At 34.0% G+C, this 11,347-nt stretch overlaps 1 long non-coding RNA gene across 1 annotated transcript; it reads right to left on the bottom strand.

The window, feature by feature from the left end:
• Positions 1 to 7,179: 7,179 nt before the first annotated feature.
• Positions 7,180 to 10,751, bottom strand: LOC306666822. The gene is made up of 3 exons (XR_013765408.1): positions 10,691 to 10,751; positions 8,970 to 9,045; positions 7,180 to 7,797 (listed from the first exon to the last, which is right to left on the bottom strand). It is a non-coding gene; the product is annotated as an uncharacterized lncRNA (long non-coding RNA).
• Between the last annotated feature and the right edge of the window lie 596 nt (positions 10,752 to 11,347).

Below are 11,347 nucleotides of genomic sequence, written 5' to 3' on the forward strand. Positions count from 1 at the left end.
TGAAAGAAGGAAGCAATAAGTAGCAGAAATTAATGAAATTGATTACAAATATAAAATAGAGAAATATTTAGCAAAGTCAAATTCTGTGTGTTAGATGATGGGAAAAGATTAATACATTGACAATCCTATAAGAACTTACTAACAAACCAGATAGAACTTCACAAACTACCAATATGAAAATTAAAGCAGGTTAAATATTGTAGTGGCAAAATCAGTTAAAAGAATGTGAACACTGATAGACTGATTGCAAATATGAATTTTTATCCTCATTGTTTTAGTCAGCTCTTTTGTTGCCATGATGAAAAGACTGACAAAAATGATTTCCAGGAGGAAAAGTTTATTTGGTTTCAGAGGTCTCAGTATATACATGGTTGACTCCATCCCTCCAGACTCCAGGTGTGACTCAACATCATGGTGGAAGAGTGGTGAAGGGAAGCTATTCACGCAAGGATCAGAAAACAGAGAGAGATTAAATTCAGCTCACCAAATATATACCCAAAGACATACTCTAAAGACTCACTTCTTCCAGCCACACCCCACCTGGCTACAGTCATCACCCAGGTAATCCCTGTCAGGAACTTGATTCACTGATTGGGCTAAATCTCTCATAACCCAGTCGTTTCACAGCTAAACCTTCTTGTATTGTCTCACACATGAGCTTTAGAGAGACACCTAACATCTAAACCATAACACCCATTTTCTCTGCTTTTTACAGTATGAATTTGTATTTCTTTCTATAAAAAGATTGAATATTTCCAACCTTCCTTGAAGTGGATCTTGTAATTTTTTTGAACAATAGAATGTTGAGGAATATGCTGATGAGTGGTCTAAGCCTAGGTCTTAAAAGGCTTTCATTGTTTCACTGTTCTCTCTCTTCTTTCAGGACCTCTGCCTTCTTCTTACTAACAAGCCCAAGTTATTTTGAAAGGATGAGAAAGCATATAAAAGAAAATTGAAACATTCCTACAGACTTGGCTGAGGTCCTAGATATGTTGAGAGGGTCCAGCCAAGACCAGTAGAGCTGCCCAGATTAACACAGTTGACTGCTGATCCACGAGAGGCCTCTCCAAGCACACCTCAGAATGTAAGAGCTGTAGCATGTTACCAAACAGAAAGTGCAAATCCAAGACAAATAAATAGACATGTAATATTAGAAAGGCAGAAACAAAATTTTTATTATTTGCAGATAACAAGGTATTTTTACATAGAAAATTCTAACAAGTTCACTTAAAACAGTAAAACTATAGAATTTCTAGTGTTTAAAGATACAAAGTCAATGCACAAAAAGCAATATATAGTATACTGGCTTTGTTTTGTTTATATCATGCTGAAGTTGAAACCCAGGGTCTTGCATATGCTGGGCAAATGGCTCACCTCTGTGCTAGATCCCCAGGACCTCAGCATATTGATTAAAACCAGTAAGTCTTATGTAGTTTGTTTCAAAGAGGTATTTTGGCAATACAAAATGGAAAAAAAAAAAAAAGGTTAGTATAAAAAATACTTTTATGCCAATAATGTAAAAATTTAAATGAAGTTCCTGGACAAAATACAGATTTTCAAAAATGGGGAATTTATTAAAATCTAATTAGTCCTATTACAACTTAAGCTTATTGAAATAATTATTTTGATAAAAATCAATGTAGAGATAAAATTCCAGATACACACATTTAAATTAACAATCAAACAATTAAACATACAAATCTGGGTTTTTATTTGTTTTTGGTTTTTGCAGTACTGGATATTAAACCCAGGGACACACTACCACTAAGCCACATACCTAGCTCTTTCCATCTCTAATGAATAGATGGAAAGACCCTGAACAAAATATTAACAAAGAAATATAATGATTATTAGAAAATAAAATGCATCATGAAAACATTAAATTCATTCTACAACTTCAGGGAATGTCCGTGTATATATGTGTGCGTACATACATACACATATATGATTTACACAGAGTATGTATAACATATACACTTTTTTCTTTGTTTTACAGTGTTTGGTATTAAAACCGGAGCTTCACACAGTAGGCAAGTACTCTAATAATGAGCTGCATTCCCCTGAACTATCAAAGTTTTAAATTAATCCAAGAAATTTTATAAATGAACAAAAAGGAGTTGATTATAATAATCATCTCAAAACAATTCACAATTTTAAAGTACAGAAAAGCTGTAAATGAAATACTTTTAGTTATTGTTTTTTTCTCCTGTGACTTTCTGATTTTCAATATTTTATAATTTGTCTCTCATTGTCAAATTTTTCTTGTTAACTTTCAGGAATTCATTGTGCAGTATAGTTAAGAGATCTTAATTGCAACTAAGACAATGCATATTTTTGTACATCTGCATTTGTGGTCTGTAAAACAACAGTAAAAGAAATTCTATAAACAGAAATAGAATCTATGAATGTGAAAAAAAAAAAAAAACTTCAAAAAAATCAAATTTAATAGTTAAATAATGAAAGACTTATGAGTTCTGGAATGAGATAAGCATATCTCTTATGACCCATTTATATAAATATTTCCTGGAAAGCTGAGCCAGTATAATAATCACAATAATAATAATGGCAGAATAAAAACTGTTCATGTGCAGACAACAGGATTTTTTTCTGCAGAAAATTTAAAAGAATCTATATCCAAACTAGTATTATTAATTAGATAAGTTAGATAGCCAAACCATATATAAGTATAAAAAAATCAATTGTATACACATGGAATATTATTCAAACATAAAAAGATTGAAATTACTGTCTTTGACAGAAAGTGATGGAACTTATCAAGCTAAGTGAAATAAGATAGACTTAGAAAGTCAAAGATTGAATGTTTTCTCCAATATGCAGAAGCTAACCCAAATAAGCAGGGAGGAAGAAAAGAGAGTGTGAGAATTCCATCAAAATAGAAGAAAGATCAGTGGAATAGATGAAGAGAACAGGTGAGGGATAAGGGAAGAACAGTGCAATGAATATGACTTAACTTACTTATGTACATATATGAATATACCACAGCAAATTTCACCTTTAGGCACATGCACAGACACTAATAAAAAAATACTATAAGTAAATAACAGAAAGATCAGTGGAGGGAAGAGGAACAGGAAACGAGAAGTACTGGGAACTGAACTAGAGCAAATGATATTCCATGATGTAATAATTATGACTAAATGAATCCTTGAATCCTACTGTTAAATAACTAAAAAGAACCAACAAAAAATTAAATTAAAAGTGAAACTCCAAAAAAATCAATTATGGTTATAGATATAGGCATCAAAATATTAGAAGTACTTTTTAATGATACCCTTTATAATAGTAATAATGAAATGAAGGTTAAACAAAAATTTTATATAAGAGAAATAGCTTTGAAAGTATTAGAAAAGATAAAACTAAATGGTAATACTCAATGTTCATGTAATATGGTTTGAATGTGAAGTATCCCCCAAAAGCTCATGTGTGAGACAATGTGAAATGGTTCAGAGGGGAAAGAATTGGGTTGTGAGATCCTTAATCCAATCAATGAATTAATAAACTGATAGGATTAATTGAGTGGTAATTGAAGAAAGATAGGGTATGGATGGAGGAATTGGGAATTGGGGTTTTGGCTTTAGGGTATATATTTGTATCTGGTAAGTGGAGTCTCTCTCTCTCTCTGCTCTCTGATTATCATGTGAGCTGCTTCCCTCTGCCACACTCTCCTGCCATATTGTTCTGCCTCACCTTGAGCCTGAGGAATGGAACCAGCTATATGTGAACTGAGATCTCTGCAACCATGAGCTTTCAAATAAACTTTTCTTCCGGTCCAGTTGTTCTGGTGAAATCTTTTAGCCACAATGGCAAAAGAGCTGACTAAAACAGAAATTGGTACCAGAAGTAGGAACATTGCTGTATTAACCTGACTGTGTGGTTCAGAAGTTTTTGAAGCTTTTTGAAAATTGTTGGAGGAATTTTGAGATGGGTAGCATTGCAAGCTGGAAATTCTTTAGATTGTTATAAGCAGAGCTTAATGGCTGATTCTAGTGGAAGCTCAGAAGACCAGAATGCCAATAGGACTATGGACAATGAAGACAGGGCTCAACAGGGTTTAGAGGAAAATGAGTACATTATTGGTAATTGGACTAAAGGTCATTCATGTTATATTCTGGATAAAAAGTTGTCTATATTTTTCCTGTATCCTGACACATTCTGTGTGGCTGATTTTAAAAGTGATGGAATTCTTAATCTGATTGAAGAAATTTCTAAGCAGCATTGCACTTAGGAAGGGGGACTAGTATTGCTGGGGGTTTTAGCCAAGTTTACTGTGATATTTAGGAACAGAAAGCATAGCAGAAAGATTTGAAAATCATTACTTGAAAGGCAGGAATAAATTGGAGCTAAGGAAGCTGCAGTTGTTAAAGACTTTACCATCACTAAAGAAATGCTGAAGATATGCCCAGAGATAATAAGAAAGATGGCTTGAAAGCATCTCAGGAATTGGCAGGACCACACCCATCTCTAGATCAAGGGAGTAAATCTAAAAATTATCTTCAGAAAGATTGGTGGGGTACCCTTCTTGCACAAGGGGACCTAGGAAGTTTTTTCAATGTACTTAGCCAGGAAGGTATTTGGAGGCTGTGGCAGTCAAGGTCCCTGGAGGCTTGATTACTGCTCAAAATGATAAAAGATCTTGGCATCAACCATGAGTGCTTGTTCTGCAGGAATGTAGGAAGGTGGAGTTAGGGAGTCCTGAAGGCTTCCACCAAGATTTCAAAGGTAGCCTGGGAGGTCAGGCAAAATGCAGCAGGGTTGAAATCCCTGCAGGTAGCTCTGAGAGGGCAAAGTGTGAAGAAATGAGAAGGAAGCCAAAGCTACAGTGGAGAACCTGCAATTAAGAAATGCCAGTTTGTGGGACATCATCCTAGGAAAGTTATAAGAATTGAACAGAGACAAGTCAACAGAAAGGCCACTTGGGCTGCAAACAAGACCATGTGGGGGACCTACACAAGCCCTTTGGAGAGGACATCATGCCATGTGCTCCAGGTACCAGACACAGAACTTCAGAACTTGTTTCCCCAGCTGGATTGTGATCTTGCTTTAATCCCAGGCCTTCTTTTTATGCCCATATTTTTGTGAATGGAAATGTTTATGCTGTACCTTATATATTGGATATTTATAGATTATTTTTAATTTTATATAAGCTCACAATATGAGATTGCCTTGAGCGTCAAGACTTGAACTTCGAGCAATCTTTGAACTATTGAGAGTATGGGGACTCTTGGGAATGGACTAAATATATTTTGCATTGTCAGATGAGTGTGATCTTTTGGAGGCCAGGGGCATAATGTTATGTTTTATTATGTTTTGGATATGAGGTATCCCTCCAAAAAATCACGTGTGAGACAATGCAAAAGTGTTCAGAGGGGAAAGGATTGGGTTGTGAGAGCCTTAATACAATCAGTGATTAATCCCTTGATGGATAGATGGAGTGGAAATGGAAGGCAGGTGGGGTGTGGCTGGAGGAGGTGGGTCACTGGGAGTATGGCTTTAGGCTATATATTTGTATCTGGCAAATTAAGTCTCTGGGCTTCCTGATCATCATGTGAATTGCTTCCCACTGCCACACTCTTCTGCCATGTTGTTCCTGTTCCAGCCTTCCCTGGAGGTCCTGAGGAATGAAGCCAAGTGTCTACAGGTGGAGACCCCTGAATCCATGAGCCCTCAAATAAACTGTTCCTCCTCTACACTTGTTCTGGTCAGGTCTTTTAGATACATCAGCAAAACCGCTGAATAAAAAACATCATGGATTAGAGGATGATACTACTTATCAAATTTATATACAGTTGTCATATAATACCAATACAAACCCTAGTAATTTTTGGAAAGGAATACTAAATGTTATGTGGAAATGCAAAATGGCAAGGACAGTAAAGCCAATATTTAATAATTAGAAATTACATATCTTAAACTGCTAAGCAATCTACTTATAACACCATACTAAATAAAAAGTGTAGAATTGAAAAATGCACCAGTGGACCAGTGTTCTGTGTTTGTGTTTTGAGTGTTTAGACACAAACACAAATAGTGCAACTTGACTTAGGATAAAGGAGTAACTGTACAACAGTGGAGGACTCTTGATCTTTTCAATAGGTAATGCTACCTAATTGAGGTACAAAGAAGAACAAAAGTTAACACCTAAAGAAGACCATAGGCAAAGTTTCATTCTGGTTCAATTGCAGTTCTGAATGAAAAAATAAAACAGTAGAACATTCTATGCCTTTAAAAATAATAAAAGAAAACTACATCCAAGTTTGCAACAAATTTTGATAATGTATCACCTATAGTCCCCTAGCCCATATATGAATACACCTATAGCTAACATACATTCTTTCTAAACATGTTGATAATTTTTCACTTTAAGCACTGTATTTGTCTTATTTAATTTTTAAAGTTTTTATTTTTATTTATTATTTTTAGATGTAAATGATAGTAGAGTGTATTTTGACTTATTATACATACATGGGGTTTCACCCTATTATGTATTCATGTATGAACATAGGAAAATTATGTCCAATTCATTCTACTACCTTTCCTATTTTTAACCCCCTCTCTCTTCCCTTCATTCCCCTTTGTCTATACCCACGAACTTCCAATATTCCCCACCCTAAACACCTTTGTTGTGTGTTAGCATCCACATATCAGAAAGATTATTAGGATTTGGTGTTTTGGAATGGCTTATTTCACTTAGCATGACAGTCTCCACTTCCATCCATTAACTGGCAAATGCCATAATTTTATTCTACTTAATAGCTGAGAAATATTCCGTCGTGCACACATGCTACATTTTCTTTACTCAATCATATGTTGAAGGGCGCCTTGGTTGGTACCATAGCCTGGTTATTATGAATTGAGCTGCTATAAACATTGATGTGGCTGCCTCACTACCTTATGCTGATTTTAAGTTCTTTTTGTATGTATTTAGGAGTTCTAAAACTGGGTCAAATAGTGGTTCCATTCAAATTTTTCTAAGGAATCTCTATGCAGCTCTCCAGAGTGGCTGCACCAATTTTCAGTCCCACCAGCAATGTACAAGGTGAATCTTTCCCCCCACATCCTCACCAACATTTATCGTTGTTTGTATTTCTTCATAATTGCCATTCTGACTGGAGAGAGATGGAATTTCAGTGTGGTTTTAATTTGCATTTCATTGCTAGAGATATTTTACATTTTTTCATATATTTGTTGACCATTCATATTTATTTTCCTCTAAAGTGCCTGTTCAGTTTCTTTGTCCATTTATTGATTGGGTTATTTGTTTTGGGGGTGTTAGGTTTTTGGAGTTTTTGTATATTCTGGAGGTTAATGATCTATCTGAGATGAATTTAGCAAAAATTTTCTTCCATTCCATAGGCTCTTCTTTCATGTTCTTGATTGTTTCCTTTTCTGTGAAGAAGTTTTTTAGTTTGATAACATCCCATTTAATGAGACTTGATTTTACTTCTTGGCTTCAGGAGTCTTATTTAGGAACTGGGCTTCTAAGCTGACATAATGGAGAGCTGGGCCTACTTTTTCTTCTGAGAGGCACAGGGTCTACACTCTAATGCCTAGGTCCTTGATCCACTTTGACTTGAGTTTTTTGCAAGGTGAAAGATAGGATTTCAATTTCATTATACTATGTATAGATATCTACTTTTCTCGGCACCATTTGTTGAAGAAGCTGTCTTTTCTCCAATGTATGTTTAGGGCAACTTTGTCTTATATGAGATAACTGTATTTATGTAGTTTATCACTGTATCTTCTATTCTGTTCCATTGGTCTTCATGCCTTTGAAAACTTAACCAGAGCAATTAGACAAAAGAAATAAATTAACAGGATACGAAAAGGAAAAGAAGAGTTTAAACTATCCCTATTTGCTGATGACATAGTTTTATATTTAGAAAACCAAAAAAACTCCACCAGAAAGATTTCAGAACTCATAAACAAATTCAGCAAAGTAGCAGAATATAAAATTAACACCCACAAATCAATTACATTCCTATACCCCAATGATGAATCAGCTGAAAGAGAAATTAGAAAAACTATCCCATTCACAATAGCCTCAAAAAATAAAATAAAATACTGGGAATCCATCTAATGAATGAGGTGAAAGACCTCTACAATGAAAACTACAGAACATTAAAGAAAGCAACTGAAGAAGACTTTAAAAGATGGATAGATCTCCCATGTTCTTGGAGAGGTAAAATTAATATGTCAAAATAACCATACTACAAAAAGTACTATACAGATTTAATGCAATTCCTATTAAAATTCCAATGATGTTCTTTGTAAAAATAGGAAAAAAAGTCATGAAATTCATTTGGAAAAAATAAGAGACCCTGAATAACCAAAGCAATCCTTAGTGATAATACTGAAGCAGGAGGCATGATACCAGACCTTAAATTATACTACAGAACTATAGTAACAAAAGCAGCATGATATCTATCTTCTTTCCTATGTCAGAGTTTTCTCAGGCAATATTGCTCAGATTGTACTTCTACCATTCTGGCTTTTCTTGGCTTAAATGAAAATAGATATGAACCAACACACTTCTATGTTGTTTTGACATTGTTTCTCAGTTTGCCAATCAAGTAAAAGTTAATTTGCTATGAAGATGCATAGTGTTCATCACAGGCTATATTATTTTAGTCAATACACTTCTGGGAAAATACATATAAGTCAGACATTATTAGATTGCCTTCATATTAGTGATGATAAATTGAATCTCTTCATTATGGTGGTAATTACCAAGTAGTCTCCACTATTAAATAAAAATGCTCTCCAATTTTCAGTAATGTCTACTGAATAGTAAATAATATGATTTTTTTTCTCCCTTCGAAAGTTACCTTTTAATTTTAGGACCATTTGACAACTCTTGCTGGAGTTAATTATTTCATTAAGGGTTGAAAAATGTTAATTTAAAAATCATTAGCTGGGCTGGGGTTGTGGCCCAGTGGTAGAGTGCTCACCTAGCATGCATGAAGCCCTGGGTTCGATCCTCAGCACCACATAAAAATAAAATAAAGGTATTGTGTCCACCCACAACTAAAAGAAAATATTTTTAAAAACTTTAAAAAATCATTAGCTGATAAATCATTCTATGAAAATGAGATTTTCTTCAAGATTTAGAATTCCTTTTATTTTCTCCTTTTAAGCAAAGCGTCTTATTTTTTCCCTCAATTATTAACTTTTACAGTAATACATCAATATTTCAATTACTTTCAGGGATACACAATTATTTTGCTTGATTTTAGTCAGCTTTGTTTACTCTTGTTCTATCTCTTTCAAAGACCATGGCTTTGCTTTTTTCTTCCTTTCTCTTTCCTTCCATGCCTCTCTTCCATCCCTTCCTTTCCTTTCCCTTCCTGACATCTTCTTGAACCAGTACTCCTTACTCCTAACTGCAACTTATTGTCCATTGATAACCTCTTTTCGTCCCTTCCTACCCATTTCTCTCCTCAGCCTCTGTAACCACCAAGCTACCCTCAAATTCTATGACATCATGATTTTAGATTTCATACATGAGTGGCATCATGTGGAACTTATTTTTTTCTGCCTGGTTTATTTTACTTATCAAAATGACATTCAGTTCAAAATGACATCCGTTTCACCCATGTTGTCTCAAATGATGGGATTTAATTCTATGTATGGATGATTAGTATTTTGCTGTGGATGGGTAACACATTTTCTTTATTCATTAACCACTTGATGGACCATTAGGTTGTTTCCACTCCTTAGCTATTATGTTTAGTGCTGTAGCAAACATGGGTGTGCAGATGTCTCTTTTATATTAAATTTTATGATTAACAAGTTCATATTAAAATTAATTTTACTGTTACAGAAGATTGTTATTTAATATCTGTAACCTTACATTCATATCTCTATTCAATTACATTTGACTTTAGCTGCTACTAAAGGTCATGTAATAATTAATTATGTAATTAATGTAATTATTTACACACTTTATCTCACAATATTTATAAATGGTTTCAAATTGCATTATCAATATCACTAATAGTAAACAACTAAGTAAAGTGTGAAGTTATTTTGACGATTATTTACAATACTATGTTAGTAATACAAGATGTAGAGAGTAAGATAAATCTATCATATGCAACCAGGCAGAGAAAATCAATCTTCAGAAAGAAAATATAACAAGCATATTTCAAAAGGGAAGTGAAGATTACAAACCAGGTATCCCTGGACACTACAGAGCACACACTTGGCTTGTCCTGGATCACTGTCTAAGTTCTTGTTTTTGCATTTACTGAGACCTATTAATTGACACATTCTTGAGTATTATTAAATAGTACCTTTAGTATTAAAACACAACCATACTTCCTTAGTTTATTTCTCATTGTTTTCATAACTCTTTGAAAATAATTACTTAATTGCTAAATGAAAAAAAAGAATGTTGAGAAATTTAAGAACTAAAGTTTTTGTAAAATTAACACAGTCTCACAACTAGAAAAGCTTGGAACTCTTTGGAGGTTTGTTTAACACTATACTGGTATAATTAATCATTTTTTAAAAATAAGGCATTTCCTGGAGCTGGAGATATGGCTCAATGATTGCCTAGTGCTTGCCTTGCATGCCAAAGGCCCTGGCTTCAATCTCTAGTACTGAAAATTAAAAATCAGACATTTCCTATTTGCACACATGATTTCAAGGCGTTAGTTTTAAGGCTTACCTTTAGTTTTTGTTCTTGAACTACGATCAGTACCATAATTTTGTTCTTGCAAATGATTATTTGATCACCTGAGGATACAGAGGTGACTACATTGGAAACTGCAAAATTGTGAGAAGCCAAATTTCCCTGTTATAATCAATCCAAATAATTAAGAAATAAACATGCATAGATTATTATAGGCATTGAGCATCAACATTGGTCTGTTTTTTATAAGATCAATCTAGCAGCAAAAGTCCATGGAAAATGACCCCCAAATTTCTTGCTCCCCATACTGTACAGAAGAGTAGATCAGTCTCAACATCAAGTTTATCACATCATTGAAAGCTAAAAAGAACTAAAGCTTGCCTGTATTTGCTTCATTATATCTCCATTTCATGGGATTCTAGCAGGTTTTTTCAGTCTGTACTGCAAAAACAGAAATTTATTGTGATGGATTAGTGATATCTCTATAAGAACATGGAGAACTATAGCAAACTTTAGTTTCTGATTTAAGAAATTTTGTGTGGTATATCTAACATTTTTACATTAACCAAGACAGTAATATTTTAGATATCTAATATTTCACATGAAACATCTATTTTTTCAATAACTTTAAGCATCTTCAATGCAAATTTTGATTGTTAAGTTGTACCTCAGTACATTAGGCTATTTCCTCAT

The sequence above is a fragment of the Sciurus vulgaris genome (assembly GCF_902686455.1).
Source record: "Sciurus vulgaris genome assembly, chromosome: 7".
NCBI classification, from domain to species: domain Eukaryota; kingdom Metazoa; phylum Chordata; class Mammalia; order Rodentia; family Sciuridae; genus Sciurus; species Sciurus vulgaris.